Genomic DNA, 19,242 nt, shown 5'->3' on the forward strand with positions numbered 1-19,242 from the left:
ACATGGTTATGCTCCACGATCATGCGCAGTAGACGCTAATGCCAACAGGAAGTAGCTCTATAGTAGTATTTTATTGGTCCAAAACTGACTTCAGTGTTCTCCATTCAAATCAGCGGCGTGGCTTCATCCATTAATATACTGTCTATGGTTTAAGCTACAAATTGCAAAGCACAACTAGCTTTCGCCACCCTAGCATGCCTGTTACATTTTGTTTGAGTTTCTTATAGAAATACAGTTTGACAGTGGCAGTTGACTTCTGCCCTTGTGTCTGTGTCTTTATGTAACAGGCTTGTACCCAATATTTTCTGATTTCTTCATCTTATTTACTGATTATTCAACCAGGAGAGTGCATCCAGGTTTTGGAAGTATTCTACTGTAACTGTCAATCACCTGAAGATGGTGATGGAGAAAGTAAGTGGAGTGTATTCCTGTACATAGTCCCCCTTGGTAACCTCATTCGCCATCATGGTCTCCACTTCTACTGCTATGCCAGTGACTTCTAGCTCTACATCTCCATTTAATCCATCACCACAACAACTCACTCCACTCTGACAAACTGCCTTACTGGCTCTATCTTGTACCTTGACAATAAATAATGACAGTGTGAGATTTTCGGTGTTTGGGACAATATCTAACCAGATTTACTCACTCCTTAACATAACTACCATTTAACAATGGTGCTTTACAACCCTGTGCTTTCATTCATCTTTATTGTTGTTTCAATTTGCACTTACATAGTACTTTAGGCAACAAAAGGCAGCTGTTGCCAGAAACTGATATTGAAGAGCAATGTACAGGCACAAGGAGCCGTTTTAAGTGATATACACAATCAAAACTAAAACTCAATTCTTTCAAGCCTATGAACAGGCACTGTGTGTGTACTGCCGAAAAGCTGAGAATAAGTCTGATTTTAGATAAAGCTGTAAGCTGAAGCATCAGACTTTATATTTTTATAAAATATTTATTAACAATTGTATATACTGTACAGTCAGTGTACAAGCCTGCATAAACAGTATGAACACGCGCATGCATACACACACACACACACACACACACACACACACACACACACACACAACGTATGGTCAAATTTCAGCACAGCTAGCAGTCTGTGAGAATCATCATCAAAATCCTATCCTCTAGGTATCCTATAGGTATGTGTGAGAGTGTGTGTAAATCAAGGAAGGTCTTTGCTCCAGTATTTCCTGAGGTGAAACTGCCAAGCTGCTCCACCGCTGATGCAGGTCCGTCATTTGGTTTATGGTATCAAGGTTATATGTGTGCATAGTATGTGTGTGAGAGGAGACAAAAACTAAACTAAACATCTGCAAATTAACCTTGAACCATAATAGTATATGGATTGTTAAAAAACATTAACACTCAGTCATAAAGAATGATGATTTCTCTTGCCAAGTGTCATGGGTCAGTCTCCACAGATGATGAAGTTTGGGACACGTGACTGATCACCAGTGGTGGAAGACGTAGGGGAGAGCCGGGACGATTGAAACACTTTTCAGATATACGTCATTTTAAAAGATAACGTTACAGACAGAAATCATTTGTTGTTGTGATCAACAACGCACGTGTGTGCTCTATCAATACCAGGTGTTAAAATGTGGAACGACTTCAGTATAATTTCACATTCAACGAAAGGTGCGCACTGTTTCATTCGTCCCTACTGTGCAGGACGGATGAAACACAACGATATACATTTAAATAATTTATGTTTTTTTTGGAAACTTTAAACTGCCCTCCTTAATATGTAATTGTAAACTCATTATGTCCTTTTTTCTTAATAAAAAATTGTATAAATATAACTTAGCTGGCTAACTAGAATATCCAATAATTAATGCACATATGGATTAGCTATTGGCTTCCCTTTTTATGCACATCTGCAGCCTGTTTTCCTGGTCTACTGTGAAGACCCTGTTATTTGGCTGTGAGTATCCTGGTGGTCCGGCCTGCAGCAAAATAAGGTACAATGGCTGCGTGTCGGGACGATTGAAACCTGATGTTTAAACTTCACTAGCTTCTAAACTGTAAAACTGTGTTAAAGTACTAACTAATCTTTCATGTGATGACCGTGACACATGGAACAATAAACACAACTCGTCATTCAAATAAAATGATCGCTTGAGTGAATTTACTTTCCGTGATTGAAAACAGCTTCTTTTGTGACGTATCCACCCGATTTATCCCGGTTCTGTTAAGTATTGTGTTCTGTATGTGCTGAGGTAGTTGGCATATCAGACTTTTATGGGCTCCGAGAAAATCACTGTGTTTCATTCGTCCCGCATTTCAATCGTCCCGGCTCTCCCTACATACTTAAGTAAAAGTACAGATACCACACAAAAAATGTTACTGAAGTAAAAGTAAAAGTCATCCAGCATGATACTACTCAAGTAAAAGTAAAAAAGTACCTGGCTGTAAAAGTATTAAAGTCTTAAATCTATTTATCTTACAAAGAGCAACCCATCTTTTTAAATTATATTCAGACAGGTTTGAATACAGCATCATAAGTTACAGTGAATCACCATCAGGAAAACTGAATGTCAAACTTCTCTGCTGCTTTGGTAGTAGCCCCTTCAGACAGTTTGGGACTGGCTACACTAACTTCTTTTAATTCCATTGGCCAGATAAAACTAAAATGGAGAAGTAGCGTGCTATAACTCATTAACCTATGTGGTACAAAAACAAGTATAACGAAATAACTCAATAGTGAAGATCTCTTTGTTAACTACCCAAAGCAGAAGGTGTTTGGGTGTTAGTAAGGTTTGCATGTAGTGTTTGGGGTGAAACGTGGTTAGCAAACTGCAATTCTGTTGCCTGAGAACTGTGTTAATTTTGTGAAGGTCAAATGTTGCTGCTAATAAGCCATGTTTTTTATGTAGATTACTGGGACAAATTTAAAGGATGCTCTGCTAAATGTTTTCTTCTGCCAAGAAGAACAGTGCCAAGAGTAAGACTACAGATTCCAGTTACTGGATGGCGAGCCAACCTACAGGTCCTTGAGGGGCATCATACAGGCCATTACCTCCTGAGATCCACAGATTGGGCCACAGTCAACCCACCAAACTCAGGGACATGTGGGTAATTTATTATTTTTGTTTGTCATTTTGGGGATAATTATGTCTGAACTACAGTTAATGTGTTCAATACACATTCATGCCCATTCACCCTCGTGTTGAGCCTCTTTACTGATATACAAGCGTCAGGCTCCTGTTGATATTAGTTAGATCACCTGAACTGTTGGATGGATCCATGAATTCATCTTTGCTTGTGTTGTGCTGCTGTAGCCCATCCACTTAAAGGTTTGATGTGTTGTCAGCTGAGAGATGCTCTTCTGTATAGCACTGTTGTAATTCATAAATTATGTCACCTTCCACTCCAGCAGTTCTGCCCTGACCTCTCTTATTAACAAGGCATTTTTACCCACCGAACTCACTAGATGTTTTAGCTTTTTTAACCATTTTCTTTAAATTTCTCTGAGATTAGTGTTTTCTGAGACAAACAAATCAATCCATCTGGCAACAACACAATGAACAGTCAAGGTTCTCTACACAGTACAGTGGGAAAACACTCACACATACACAGACACACAAATAAACCTACAAACCGAAAACAGATTTCTACTGAAAATGTCCATTAGTCTCTGCCTCTAATAACACCACTAACAATGTCGTCATTGAATTGGTGTTTTTTAAAAGTTGTTTAACTCTTTGACTCTCTGTTCACACATGTGGACTCAAACACTGGAGACACTATATTCATTGTCAACAATGGAACATTTGCTCTTACAAAGTAAAAGTAGAGAAGTAAAGTAGAAAAAAGATCCATGGGAAGTCAGTGCTTGGGAAATTAACTTCTTTGTTGGCTGTTGTAGCAACAACATGAGAAAATAACTGCCCAGGAGGACAACACATCAAGTGTCCTGTAGTGTTACCCCTGGATTAGTCATGTGTAACAGATTAAAAATGTGATTAGTCATAAAATAGACCTAACATGCAAAATAACAAGTAATAAAAGGTGGTCATGGTCTGATTTAGAGTTTGCTTAGATATATTTTTAGCTTACCGGTATAGCTTAGTTACATCAAAGCTACTTTTTTTTATAGTTTATAGTTAGGTCATATGACCTAACTATAAACTATAAAAAAATTAAAAGTAGCTTTGATGTAACTAAGTTATACTTTTGCCATGTTGCTGTAGCTTAGCTTGCTACATTTCGCTGGGGGGGTAGCTTCTGTGTAGTGAAGCTTCATTTAATGTAGAGTAGCTAGTAGCTTAGCTCACTACATTTTCCAAGTAGCTTGCCCAACACTGCTGATATATTGATTGAGAAAATCTCACACTGTCATTATTTATTGTCAAGGTACAAGATAGAGCCAGTAAGGCAGTTTGTCAGAGTGGAGTGAGTTGTTGTGGTGATGGATTGATTGAGAGTGAGTGTCCTCATGTTTTAGTACGTAATGTTAGCCTGTGGTTGGAAAAGCATTTACTTGAGGAATCCTGCAAGGGGAGCCTGTAGCTTTTGAGTTTTCAGAACACCATACTCCCAAACCCAGTCATTACAAACATGATGCGGAATGTGTGTGTCCTGATTCCTTAATGCTAAATACTCCCCTTTTCACTAATGAGGTTTTTATAATCACTGCTCATGCTTATTTGTGTGTTGGGTTAAAGTGTGTACTTGCTAACAATGGTTAGTATTTTAGTTTTGTTTACAAGTAATTTAGCTGTTTACATGACGAGGTAAACAAGCTAGCTAGCTTTCTGTACTGCTAATCACAACATCGTCCTCAGGATAGAGACACCTTTAGAGAGTAGATTTAAATACAATTGTAGCTGTTGTGGAAATATGTAAATTATCTTGTGTTTACACACACATAGTACAACTGGCTGTGTTGTATTAGTTGGCATGTGAGGGTTCTTGTCCTTGAAATGCACTGATGATACTGGGACTCTGGGGTTTTTATTAGTTTTACATCCTGTAATTCAAATTTGAACTAATTCAATTCAAACTCAAGAACTGAATTAGAAATAATGAATATGCAATAGCCATTTGAAGCTGTACATATCTCTGACGTGTGTGCATAGTGCAGTTATTAGGATTTTCTTCATCTTCAAAAAATAGACTGCAGCTGTTGGCCAGTTTGCCTGCGGCTCAGGGATAGCTCTCTTTTATGAAAATACACATTTAGGTGTTTATAGTACAGTTTTTCTATTTGCATCTGGAGATTTCTCCATAGATTACGGAAAACTACAGCCAAATTCAGATTGTATGCATATATGTGTGAGTGAGTGTGTGTGTGTGTGTGTGTGTGTGTGTGTGTATGTTCATGTAGGGCTAAATCAGTCCAGCTTCCTGATTAAATGATCTTCCTCAAACAAAGGTCTCTTTGGTGCTTCATTTCACAAGGCTTTGTTTCACAAGCTGAAGAGACCCAACTACATACACAAACACACACAGACAATCTTTCTGGACTAGCTGAGGTGGGGAGCAGTGTGGTAGTAGGCGGGAGAAGAGAGCCTGAATTTATTAAGCCCACACCAACCATTCAAAGTACGCCAGCAACAAGTAATGAATCTCCAACAAGAAATAAATAACTGCTGTGTCTTTGAGTCTCAGGCAGAAATGTAAGAGGCGGGGGTGGCACAGGAAGCAAGGCAAGGCTTTGGGCGAGACGCTGCAGTAATTCTTAGGAGGCAGCTTGTTTGGGAGGATATACAGTGCATCTCCATTGTGAGTTAATTTACACATTCAAACCCACAGAAGTTAAGGGGAAGACCGATGAAGGACATGCATAAATATAGCTTGATAAGTCTAGTTTGATTTAAAAGTAGTATTATCTTATGAACAATGAGTCCATAAAATCCCGGTGGGATTTATTTGATATTTACCATGTCAAGGTTCTGTTTTACCTTGAAATAATTTCTCACTAAGAGCTAAATATCAGTGACCATCATGTTTACATATTTAACCTGCACACTGTAGCTTCTTTGAATTTAGACTTTGTGCCTGGATGAACATGGGAATTTTTCATGTGACTCTTAAGTTCAACATCGTGGTCCCTCATGGTTCCATATACTTTTTAATGTCTATATTAATAATATGTCTTTAGCTTTTGCTGAATTACAATCACAAATATATGCAGATGATGCAGTTTTGTAAATCTGTGAATGGTATTGTTAAAGATCTCTTAATTGCTGACTGCCTAAACATTACTCAAGTGGCTCACTGGTAAAATGGTTTGCATGTATTTTTCTAAGAAGAATAGGAGGATGTTTTTCAAATGCATTAATAGGACAAGCCCTCGTATGTGAGAGGAGCAAGCATTTGGAATACTTACCTAAGGAAATAAGGAACTGAACTACATATGGCATTTTAAAGTCAAACTTAAAATATAGTTAAAACATACCCAGATATTAGCCTTCATTCCAAACATGCCGAAACAGGGAGTTGGACTTTAGAATTTATCATGAAAAGCTGGAATCAGTGTCTTAAAGTCATATTTTTAAAAGCCAAGGATGATTTGGACCAGGCAGCACAGGTGTGGGCTTCACACATCATCACACCTTCAAAGAACATCAACATCCCAAGTGGCAGTCTCTTCTTTGCACTACTGGAGCTTTAAAGGAAAATGTATTGTAAGGACAAACAAAATGAATGCAGTAAAAACATACCTAAACAGGCCCACAAAAACATTTTCAGGTAAACATGCATTTCAGGTAAACAACTATATAGTGTTTTATAAAATCAATTTTTACTTTTTATACCAATAAAGCATTCGGATCCCTGTTTAAAGAGGTGTTTGGTCTATATTACAAATACACTATTTATTTATGCTGCTTTAGAATTATTTTTTTTTTTTAACTACTCCCCAATTTGAAGTAAATACTGAGTGGGTAAAATTCTATGTTTCCCTTCAGGGTTCTAAACCATTTGAACCCAATCTCCCTTTCTCTCTCCATGTTACTGACTCTTACAAACCCAGTCCCACTATCTCTGTCCATGTTAGTGAACATCCTGAACAAGTCTCTCTATCTTTCTCTGTCGTGCTGAGAGTCAAACTTTGATTGTTTGACAGCCAACACTCACAACTTTCACAAAATATATCACATTTCACATAAACACAACACACTGGCAGACCTTTACAATCAAATGTTTTTCCAAATAGGTTAACTTATAATGCAGATTATGACTCTGAGATTCCGGTTCTGCTGCGGCTGGTTGTTCTTCCCGACTGGTTTTGTTTGTTTCCTGCACTATATTGCTGTTAAGTTTGTCTACAAATGTTGTGTCTACTGTATGGGTGTACGATCGCCAAACAATACAGTTGATCCGATCCTCCATGGGGGAGTGCAGTGACGGATGTACGTTCATATGTCCGTCTGCAATTGCTGTCTGTATGCGGCATGGAGAAGGCTAAATACGACCTACGATTAAATGGCAGAGAAAGCGCGGAAAAAGGACAGGGAGGCAGAGTCATCTGAAGAAACTCCTGAAGCTGGGGGTCTTTGACTCCAGACCTTCATGTCTTCATTCTGTCTTCATTCTGTCTTCCCCAGGGCTCTGGTCCCTTTGCCTACTAAAAAAAACATTTCATTTGCCAGTCAATGAGCGCTGGCACGTACTCTTCTTTTGAACTAAAGATGACTAAAGTTGGTTGTTCAAATACATTTTATTGTATTTTAGTTTACCGGCCACCTGAGCTGGCAGCCTCTTTTCTTACTGATTTTTCTGACTTCTTATCATCCATTAATAAGCTGGACGGACTGATCATTGTTGGCAATTTTAATATTCATGTGGATAATGATACTTGAATTTGTAAATATCACTGAATCTTTTAACTTTACTCAGCATGTGTCTGGTCCTACGCACAGCAAGGGACATTCATTCGATATCGTTCATGATATAAACATTAATAATGATTGCACCAAAAATTCATTTGTTAGTGATCAAAAATGCATTTTATTTGATCGGTTTGTGATGAGGATCCTCTGCCTGCTAAACGAGCGTCCTGCTCACGTTTGATTAACCAGCTTACTGTTGAGAAATTTTCAGCCGCATTTGACTCAAGCTCGATTCTTATCTCAAATGACGCAGACGTGTGCGCACAGGCGTTTAATGATCATTGCACCCTGCTGTTGGACAAAGTGGTGCCTCTTAACACGAGAAATTCCTTCTGTTAATACATCTTCGTGGATGAATGACGCCATTCGCAGCTTGAGGCATGTCTGTCAGAGTACTAAGCATTTATGGAAACCCGACTCAGCTCCAAGTCCACCACCTGCATCTTAAAGAGCTCTTAAATATACCTAAACGAAATGATCAAGAATGCTAGAGCATCTTATTTTACTGATATCTGCCTGTAAAAAAAATCCTAAAGCTCTGTTTGAGACTATTAACAACATTGTTTCTCCTGCTACATGTATTGTCCCTGTGTTTTCAAATGATGACTGCAACCACTTTTTGTCTCATTTTGTGGACAAGGTTAGAGCTGTCAGGACGGGCATTGTACCATTAGCAAACCCCCATCTAGTTACACATCACAGACTTTCAATACTGGACTCCTTCTGCCCCATTTCTCTAAATGACATCATCAAGTTAGTGGGCACTATGAGACCTTCCCATAGCCCTGTTGATATTTTACCCACATCTTTGCTTTTAAAATCCATACATCTATTTGGCCCATGTTTGGTTTAAATTTTAAAGCTATCTCTTCTGCTGGGCCAGGTTGGCATGCTGTTGTTCAGCCTATCTTAAAAACGAACAATCTAGATGCAGCTTCATTTAAAAACTACAGGCTTATTTCTAAATTGCATTTTATCTCAAAAATTTTGGAAAAGGTTGTTGCGAACCACCTAAATTGATAAATTGATAGATTGATAAACTGAAACCAATTGTGGGCATTACTGGATGAGCTCTGAAATGGTTTTCCTCCTATCTTTCGTGTCCATAGGAACATATATGTCAGACTCTGCTCCTTTGTCCTGTGGTGTTCCCCTAAGGTTCTGTGCTCAGTCCCCTGCTGTTTAGTCTATATGCTTCCTCTTGGAAAGATTTTTGGTAGTTTTAAAGAAATATCTCATCACTGTTATGCTGATGACATACAATATATATATCTTTTAGCCCAGATAGGCTAGACAAACCGTCCTTGTTGCACAGTTGCTTAGCCTCCATTAAAAAATGGATATCAGACAATTTTTTGCAACTGAGTTCAGACAAAACTGAGGTGATGATTTTTGCCCTAGACAACATTACCTTTAAGATTAGGCAGGCCATTGGGGCTCTATCATCCACTGACTGTAATGTTATGAGAAATATGGGTGTCATTTTTGTTGTGTCAGTTTTAACAATCATGTTAAATTGGTGGTTCGTTCTTGTTTTTTCCATCTCAGGAACAAGAGAACTAAGATTAGATCTGTGGTTTCTAAAAAAGAGATGAAGATGCTTGTTGATGCTTGTATTTCTTCTCGTTTGGATTATTGCAATGTACTGTACACTTGTTTAAACAAATCAACTGCAAGTTGTACAGAATGCAGCTGCAAGACTTTTGTCTAAGACCAGCAGGAGATCGCACATTACTCCTGTGCTTAAGGCCCTTCATTGGCTTCCGATTGGTTTTAGAGTGCATTTTAATATTTTAATCATTACTTACAGAGCCTTGCATGCTCCCGGTTACATCCAGGATCTATTGCATGCACACACTTCTGGTTGCTCTCTGTGGTGTTCAGGCCAAGACATTTTAACTATTCCCAGAACAAGAGGTGATTGTGCTTTCTGTGTGGTGGCTCCAAGGCCCTGAAACTCTCTTCCTTTAGCCTTGAGAGCCTTGGATTCTGAGGAAACGTTTAGAAAACACCTAAAGACACATCTTTTAAGACAAGCATTTAACTAGCCATATGGTTTTGTATTTTACGTGTTGTTATTTATTTATTTATTTTTACTGTAAAGTACTTTGTGACCCCTCTTGTCTCTGAAAGGTGCTATATAAAGTTTACTTACTTACTCACAAATAGTGCAAAAAATGAACTTCTCAAACTCACGTAAACTTTCAAAACTCTGTTTTTTATTACATAAATACTGCCATCAACAGAAATCAATTGATGGAAGGTGTGGAAAATGCAACCTTATTTAGAAGTAGTAATATGGTTTGGTCTTTTAATGTCATCTGTTCTCTTACTTATATCATGTACTCTGTGTCACTTATCTGTCTCTGCTTAGCAGTGTGATAGGATAATTATTTTAGTTGATGATTGATGATTTGTGTAATGATTTTTCAGTGCTTTATTTTGTTGCAAAATGTAGGGATTGTCCAAACTCTTTCAAATCATGTACAATATCACAAAACACTTATTTTGTCCTTCAGTGTGCATGTGTTTAGGCAGATAGGGTGATGGGATGGTTTGCAGCTGTTTTTTTGGTGCCAGCAGGTAACACAGCACCTGACCATGCTCTTCTTTCTGCAGCCCAGTGGAAATGGCACTTGACAGTCAGACCATCACGAATATAGCAACATAACACCTATGTCAACACAAACATATCATATATTCATAATGCTTCTTAATCAGCAAAATGATCAAAGAATAAAGGAAATAAATATTAATCAACATGTAGTCCACTGAGGCAGTTTGTGTTCAATGAATGACTAATGAAAATGAAGAGAGAAAAAGAGATCATACAGTTTTCCAGCTTTCAAAGCCACAAATATATACAAAAATAGCAGTCAGATATTTGTTTCTAACAATCATTTCATATGTTCCTCAAGTTTTTCAATGGACACGCATGGATGATCATTTTGATATTTTGATTGGTAAAGCCAAGTGATGAAGTGGGATTTGGTAAGTTACTGAACACCAGTTCCAACAGCTTTACTGTATACTGTGGCGGAGCTAGACTCTGACCAAAGTGGGGGTGGAGTCAGTTATATCAAGTTTAAATGATCCCAGACTCACTCCGAAAGTGCAATGAGTCCGTCTTCGTCGCGGCTGCCGGAGCTGATCGCAGCCACTCTAGTTAATTCTTGTGCTCACACCAGAAGTGTCTCTCAGCTCCTCTCTGGAGAGAATACGCAGCCGTTATCAATAGTTGATATATGACAGTTGACAGTTAAAACAATTTAACTATGTTGCATACTTAATCATGGTAAAAGCACACAAAGCCAGCACTTATCACCAAATAAACAAAATCTAAATACGTCAGCAAAATCAGGCAGGCAAAACGCTCTTATTTTGAAATGCTCCCTGTGGGATGTGCAGACGACTGAACGAAAGTGGGTCACATGAAGCTGTGAAGAAGGTGGGGCATGCTACACACTCTGCTGCTGAAACACTTCGGCTTCCAGTGGAAGTTGAGGACTGAACTAAACCACGGCGCACAGTCGTCTGTGTTACTCCGGGGTGATATATAGCAGCCTAAGTCCGTCCCTCAGAATTCCCATGATGCATGGCGGTGAAGGGAGTTGTGTTAAAATTTCCTAATAAGTCTCCTATTTGTTTGTTTATACGTGTCTGCTTAGAATATAGTGGTTTTTGTTGGTAATTGTCATTCTTGTGGTGGTTTACCATTGAAACCAGGAGTGACGTGCCTGTTTCTTTGATAAGAATAGCTGCACTGGCTGTTTTCATGTTGGTAGATACCTGCATGCAACTCTCTTGAGTTGTATGTGTAAGAAACTGGCATAATGCTTGTGGCCTATGTAAGGGGCCCCTACCCAGCTGGGGCCCTGGGTCAGCTGCCCCCAAGCAACCGCGCTACCTCTGCTAATGACTGTATACAAAGATGCACCCGATCAACTGGGAACAGCGAGTGTAAAACATTAAGAAGGTATGGCACACTGTCTGCAGGTCATGACCGTTTCCAGCAATTAAAATACGTCTCTTGCTGTTCACACAGGCAGATAACACAATTACTGAAAGCAAGAAATAAGACTTTACAGTCACACATGCAGTAAAGGGATGCAATAGGGGGTAGACTTAGAGAAACAGAATTAATCAACTTTTCAGTTGTACAAAGAAGTAAGAAAAAGTCATTGTTTTGCAAGTAACAAGTAAGTCTCAAGTCTTGGCTATGAAGTCTTCAGTCAAGTCCCCTGTTCTTTTGAGTTTAGAACAGTTCATTATGGAATTAGGAACTATGTTAAGCTAAGTTTACTTATGGTCAACAATCTAAGTATATCAGTTGAAGATGAAGAGTTGGTTCACTGAACACTTTTTTATCATGTAATTATTAGGGCTGGGCACGTTAACACGTTATTAATTAATGCCTGCAATTATTTTAACGCATTTTAGTATTATTATTATTTTGAAAGTCCGTTGCTCACTTAATACATATAGGCCTACAGTGAAACCATGGGTCACAGGAGGGGTGGGATGTTGATCAGCCTGCAAATCACCCACCCAAACAAGCAGTGGAGGGAGGCTCAAGTGTTATGCCAAATTTTGCATGCCTGCCGAGAATTGCACGCACCACCAAATATGCTACTGCTTTTAAACGCTATAATAATCTTTGGGGGGTTCATCAGTGGTGATAAATTATTTTAAGTACATACTTTATGAACATTTAGAGTCGTTAATATTTTATTACACTTAAAGTAAAAATAGCATTCCTTGAGATTCAGCGAAAAGATGTGGCGATAACCGCTTTTGATCAATGTGCACAACAAAGTGTCTGAAAAGAACCTGGATGCATAATTCGGTAAAAACAGATTATGTAGGCTACCTGCCAAGATTTGCATCCTCTTTTGTCAGCATAAATGAGCCACCCGCAAGGTGCATGCAATTCTCAGCAGGTATCCAAAAGCAAGACAAGCGAACAAATGCCATAGCGAAGTGGATAGCTACACACTGCATGCTGATTAGTATTGGGGAAGATGTTGATAGGAACGTTCTTAAAATCGCAACATAGTCGCTTGGCCCTGCGGGGTTGCTCTTTGCTCTGTTGATCAGAAAGGGAGACAAGTATTACGCGAGTGAACGGCAGGCACTCTATGGATAACCATGGCAAAGGCTTCTGTGCGCTACACAGCTGTAGCCTATTTAAAGAGTTGGTATTATGCTCATTTTCAGGTTAAAAATTTTATTTAGGGGTTGTACCAGAACAGGTTTACATGGTTTAATTTTCAAAAAACACCATTTTTTTCATACTGCACATTGCTGCAGCTCCTCTTTTCACCCTGTGTGTTGAAGGCTTCGTTTTAGCTGTGGAGTGATACATCTTGTCTCTAAATGATCTTTGTTGGGAGTTACACATGCGCAGTTCCTAGTTAAAGACTACTAGCAGAAGCAGAGAAGGGCATGTCAGTGAGAAGCAAACAGGGCTTTGTTTCAGCTGGATATGTTGTTGACCAGCTTGGCAACATAGACTGGAGCAAGGGTTTCAGAGTCATGAGTTATTAATCTGTAACAAATGTATCTTTCATCCATAAAGATATAACCAAGCTCCGTCTCTACATCACATTAACTTTATGTCCATTGACTGCCTAAAGGGTAACTAGTGTTTGGAAGGGAGAAGAGGTGTGTGCTGCAGCTCAGTGTTTTTCCATCAGTATTTTTGAGGGCGTGTCGGAGTAACCGCTTGGTGAGCGTTATATGAGGCACATTTAGCTTTCATCCCTGTGTCGTCACAAGGATGAAAGGGAAGCGGCTGGACTACAAACGAGCTGTTTTCAAGCAGCTCAGAGCAGAGAGTTTTCTGTGGGAGGTGGGAACTCCCTATGGGGTGGACTTTGGGCTTTTTCACTTTGCAAACCTATTACATGTACACAAAGGTATATAACTCAATAGAGGAGAACAAAAAAGCCAAAAAGTATAATACCACCTTTTTAACTTAAATTAAACTTATAGGCTAACTTTACAGAACTTTACCTGATAGGCCTTCATCTATTTTTGCGGGAATGCTCTGCCATGTGAATTCCCTCCTGTTGATGTCCTATTTAGTAAACAGTAATAGATTCTGGAAACTCACAAACAGTGATGATCAGTCTCTCTTCCATTGGCTGATTTGTGCTGCATGTCGAGTACAAAAAGACAATACAACTTCGCTAGTGGGCAGGCGTGTGCGTGAGGCAAGCACTTCACCTCACTCTAACAGGGACACTTGCTACTGAACATAAACTGTTTATGTTGCTACTTGACAAAAGAAAAATGTTTCTGCTGATACCTGTTCAGAAAAAACAAGAAAACAGATTTATATATGTTAACATGTTGCTCAGAAGGTGCCTATTATGATGTTCTGATCATGGCTCTAACTTGTTGTAACAAGCTAGATAAAAGGTAATGCCCTGACAGTGACAAATAGCATTGGTTTTATATTTGATTTGATTACATTAATGTTTAAATTGAGATTTAAAAGAAATATTTTATTGCTACTGTGTAAAGGGAATACTGCTGGTAAAAAGAACCTTATTTGATTGAAGTGCTTGCAAACCACGTTATTGCACTTTTGTGTATATTGCAGTATATTTAAATACAAATTGCGCAATACACTACTTTAGAATTCATTATTCAATTTTGTGCATAACTATGTGATTGCATAAAATCATAAAATTAATCAAGATTAAAAAATTTTATTATTGCCCAGCACTAGTAATTTTTTATCTTTGGGCTAGAGGGAGATTTAGTCGTTTGTGTCTCCATTTTGACTCAACTCCAAGTCATGACTAAAATCAAAACGTCTTTTACATGACACTTCTGAGATTAACTCATAGCATTTGTCCTTTTGAAAATAATGGATGTTTCTTAAATGAGCCATGTGTCTCTTAAAGGGGAAGAGCACAAATTTTACACATCAAACTCTGTTTACAGATCTTGAGGAGTACTTCTGCATCTGTGAAAAAAGTAGCTACAGCCTTATCTAAACTTTAGCTAACTTATTACATTAGCTAGCAGCTCATGAGCCATGCATGTTAGCAAATATTTGATCACCACTCATCTCCACACAAGCCAAGGGGAGGGGCTGCTGCCTGCCTGTTTGTGTGTCTGATTTGCATATGTGAAAAAAAGTAGAATAAAGCCTTTAGTGTCTCCAGAGGGAGCTGTGAGAAATCAGATAAATATCCTCAAGTTATCACTTGAGATGGCCTCAGTTGGGACTGAAGACTACAAGTTTGAAAATGAAAAAAATCTTGGGGTGGAGAAGTGAGCTTACCAGACCTCTGCAGCCCACTCATCATCTCTGCATAAGGCTAGAGACTCCAGGCTACATGAGCTTCCACTAGTATAATACACCCAAATCTCTGACCCAACCGTGCGTGGCCGAATTGCATTGTGGGGAATGTAGGCACCAGATTCTGACAAGGAAGAATAATTCATGTAATTAAAAAGACAACAGCTCTGGGTTTACTGCATCAAATATAATCCTCTTGTTTCAAACTGTCCATCGTTGAGACAATGTTGGTAACAATGTTATATGAGTGCAAGGCTAAATTGGGGTGTTATGTTTTTAAGGAAGAATACTAGGAATTAATTAGGTGACCTGTCCACACTGGACCCTGCCTCTCACCCAATGTCAGCTGGGACTGGATCCAGTCCCCTGCAACCCTGCACGGATAAGCAGGTGTAGATAATGGATGGATGGATACTAGGATTTAATATTACTTGAGATAGACTGTTTGGTTACACATCATAATGTTAAAGGTATAGAAAACACAACTATTGACCACAGAAAAATATTGAAATGGGACAGATGGTGAGGTGTACTTAGGTAGACATTGATTGTTTCACTTGCATGATGGGATGGATACTGACCTCAGATTCTCAGGTCACGTATCTTGCTGAAGCATGTGAATTTGTGTGGGTGCACATAGTTATACATATTATGTGCTCCGACAGCCAGTACTGTGGCCTGTGTTCTGTATTCAAAGTACATGCACAAACCACAGATCTCTCTTGCCCTGAGGTGCTGGTAGTCCAACACACATTTTTTCCCTTCCTTGTTCTATCCTTATTTTTCCTTTCAATTTGTTTTTGCTGTACGATTCAGAGACAAAAGAATACATCTATTTATTTTTTTCCCTCTTGGCAAGTGTTTTAAACATCAGCACTGCCCACGCTGAGCTGTGCATTATGAGAACAACTTGGGACAAAATGCACATATGCATACATTTAAAACATTCTGATATAATAATAATTTTAGACTTATTGCATAAACTTCATAAATGGCTATTTTGATTTAATTTCTGTCTCATTATGTTCTTCTACTCTTATTCTGCACACCCTCATAGTGCTTTGATTCATTCATACTTATCATTTATTATATTCTTTTTTTTTCCTTTTGCTGTATCCCATTATTATTGACCTTGTGACTCAGTTTTCCCATGAGGATCATTAACAATTCATCTCATCCACTCAGACAAACCCACACCAGCGGGGATGTGCACAGACATTTTGGGGGGCAAGGGCTCAAATAAAAAAAAGGGCAAAAATTATTATCATTATTATTATTGTATGCATTCATCCATATCATTTATTTATTTTTAAAACAAAACGTTAAATATATTAACACAACTCTGACTTCTTTACTGACAATTTTAATTCCCTCACACTCATATAATTGTTTCATACTCTACAGGTATCTACAAAATAATGAGTTCACACAGAGAACATGGTCTTCTTTAGTATCGTGCGCACGGTAACACGCACACACACACACACACACACACACACACACACACACACACACACAATAACTGATGGTTACAAAGACTTAGTTTCACATTAGAGTAGGGCTGTCTGTATCATGTAAAGATCTCTCAGCATACAATAAACTAATAGAATGGAAAGTTATTAGATGAGGAGCCTCAGCCTATGATCAAAATAATGAAGTTACTGTTTAATGTAGGACAGTTTTTTCATATAGTGGTACATTTTGAGATTTTGGACTATCTGGCTTCCATGTCTTATTTTACTTTAAATGGAAAGAAAGCCTGCAAATGACACATTTAGATGGTGTTAGTTTTAATCCTACTACCCTCCGTCTGTTTGCATCTGTAGATTTCTTCTAAATTAACAGAAACAATCTAATCTGCATATTTAAACATAACATTTCAGAGGAAGAGACTCTTGAAGCTTTAACTGGGGAAGTTTAGCTTTAGTTATTTTCTTTATCCTATTCACCTGCAGTGCCTTGTCAAATGTATGCAATGTCATGTGCATTATTCTGGGTCTGTGCCGTGCAGAAGTAACACAACTGAAGACAACATAAAAATATACAACAACAAAGATCAACAATCAACAACAAATATGTGTGACATGCCAGGTCTGTGCACAACACGAGATGAAACAGTATTTACATGTGCAGAGACATTTGTATAATTTGCAAGGGGGGAGTGTCAGTGGGGGACCCAGGCCTTGTTAATGAGGCTAGTTGCAGACGGATAGAAACTGTATTTGTGGCGAGAGGTTTTGGTCCTGATGGACCGCAGCCTCCTGCCAGAGGGGAGAGTCTGGAACAGTTTGTGTCCGGGGTGGGAGGAGTCAGCTGCAATCTTTCCTGCTCGCCTCAGAGTCCTCGAGGAGTACAAGTCCAGAAGAGAAGGAATATTGCAGCCAATCACCTTCTCTGCAGAGCGAATGATGCGCTGCAGCCTGCCCTTGTCCCTGGCAGTGGCAGCAGCGTACCAGATGGTGATGGAGGAGGTGAGGATGGACTCTATGATGGCGGTGTAGAAGTGCACCATCATTGTCTTTGGCAGGCTGAACTTCATCAGCTGCTGCAGGAAGTAGTGCTGGGCCTTTTTGATGATGGAGGTGATGTTCACCTCCCACTTGAGGTCCTGGGAGATGATGGTGCCCAAGAAGCGGAAGGAGTCCACAGTGGTGACTGAGGAGTCACACAGGATGATGGAGGAGGGTGGGGCTGTGCTCTTTCTGAAGTCCACGACCACGACCAGTTTGCCTAAATTCCTAAATTTCCCTTGTACGAATAAATCTTTGAAACTGTCCACAGTCTGCTTCTGGGTTCAGCTTAACGCAATGGGAACGGACTGACCCGGTACCAGGTACGTAATTGATTTTCGCTGTTCTAGCTGTTTTCCGTCCAAAAACTGTGGCGCTTTGTGTCCACAGAGATCGTCTGGCGGGCCGCGATCTTGGTGAGGTCGGCTGTGGTCTTTAGTTTCGTTTGTGTCACGGGTATGAGAGCCGAAGAAGAGTGTAGTTTGGCGGAGGCGATCTTTATCGGTCTCCTCTGGCGAACCGTAGGAGCTACACAGACATGCAGGATATGCCTGAAATCGACGAATCAAAATGAGCCCACTCACAGCCCTGTTCTGTTCTCAAGCTGTGGGCCTATAAAGCATGGAAGTGCTTTTGGGAGTGCATTTATATTGACTGTTTTTATCAATATTTCAATGTTTTGGAAGCTTTATGTTATTTGAAACGTGGTTGTATGGACAGAAATAATGTTTTGAAGATAACTACCAATAAAAGTGAACATATAAACAGTAAATATGGCCAAAACATGGACATTCGCCTGGTATATTTTTGAAAGATTGTGTAATAACTGTTGTATATCAGTTTCTTTTCATCAAATTTACAGTTACAGTTGTATTCTAGGTGTATTAGAAGATATTCAGGTGCATTATAGTCTACCTTAGGATGGTTTTGATAGTTTATTGCATCAAAATAAAGCTTTTTTTACCAGGCGAGGATGAAAATATTAAATTTTTCTGTATTTCATATCCATGTAGTCTGTAATAATTGTTCCTTGGAAAAAGTAAGACATATTTTCAATAGGCCTATATTGTGTTTTTAGTTTGTTTTTGATTGTTTTTTCCTCTTTTTTTAGTTTTTATAATGCCATTTTATCGTTTTTTATTTATATAATTATTTTATTGTTTATATGTGAACTCCTACTCTGCCAACATTGTTTACCTAAACTTAAAAGGCCTAAAGCAGAAAGACAGAGAGAGAGAGAGAGAGAGAGAGAGAGAGAGAGAGAGAGAGACAGAGTCGCATGTCTTCATTCCCCTGCAGCAAAGTCACAGACATCAGCTCAAGGATCTGTACGTGATGTCACCATTACATGTAAGTATTTCTGCCGGCTACACATACAGGTCCGTGTGTTGGTGGTGGCGTCTCTTACTGATCCTTAGTAGTTGTATTTCAGACTTGAGCTTCAGAATTGCTTGGGAAAATGAAGCGTGTGTGGATGCTACTGCGCTACTCGTTCAATAAAAGAGCTTCCCTACTGAAAAGCTATTTGATTTAGAAAACAGCGATGCTAACACCACGCTACTGA

This window comes from Micropterus salmoides, unplaced genomic scaffold (assembly GCF_014851395.1).
Source record: "Micropterus salmoides isolate LMB-PRFRI ecotype aquatic unplaced genomic scaffold, ASM1485139v1 Ms_hic_scaffold_1, whole genome shotgun sequence".
NCBI classification, from domain to species: domain Eukaryota; kingdom Metazoa; phylum Chordata; class Actinopteri; order Centrarchiformes; family Centrarchidae; genus Micropterus; species Micropterus salmoides.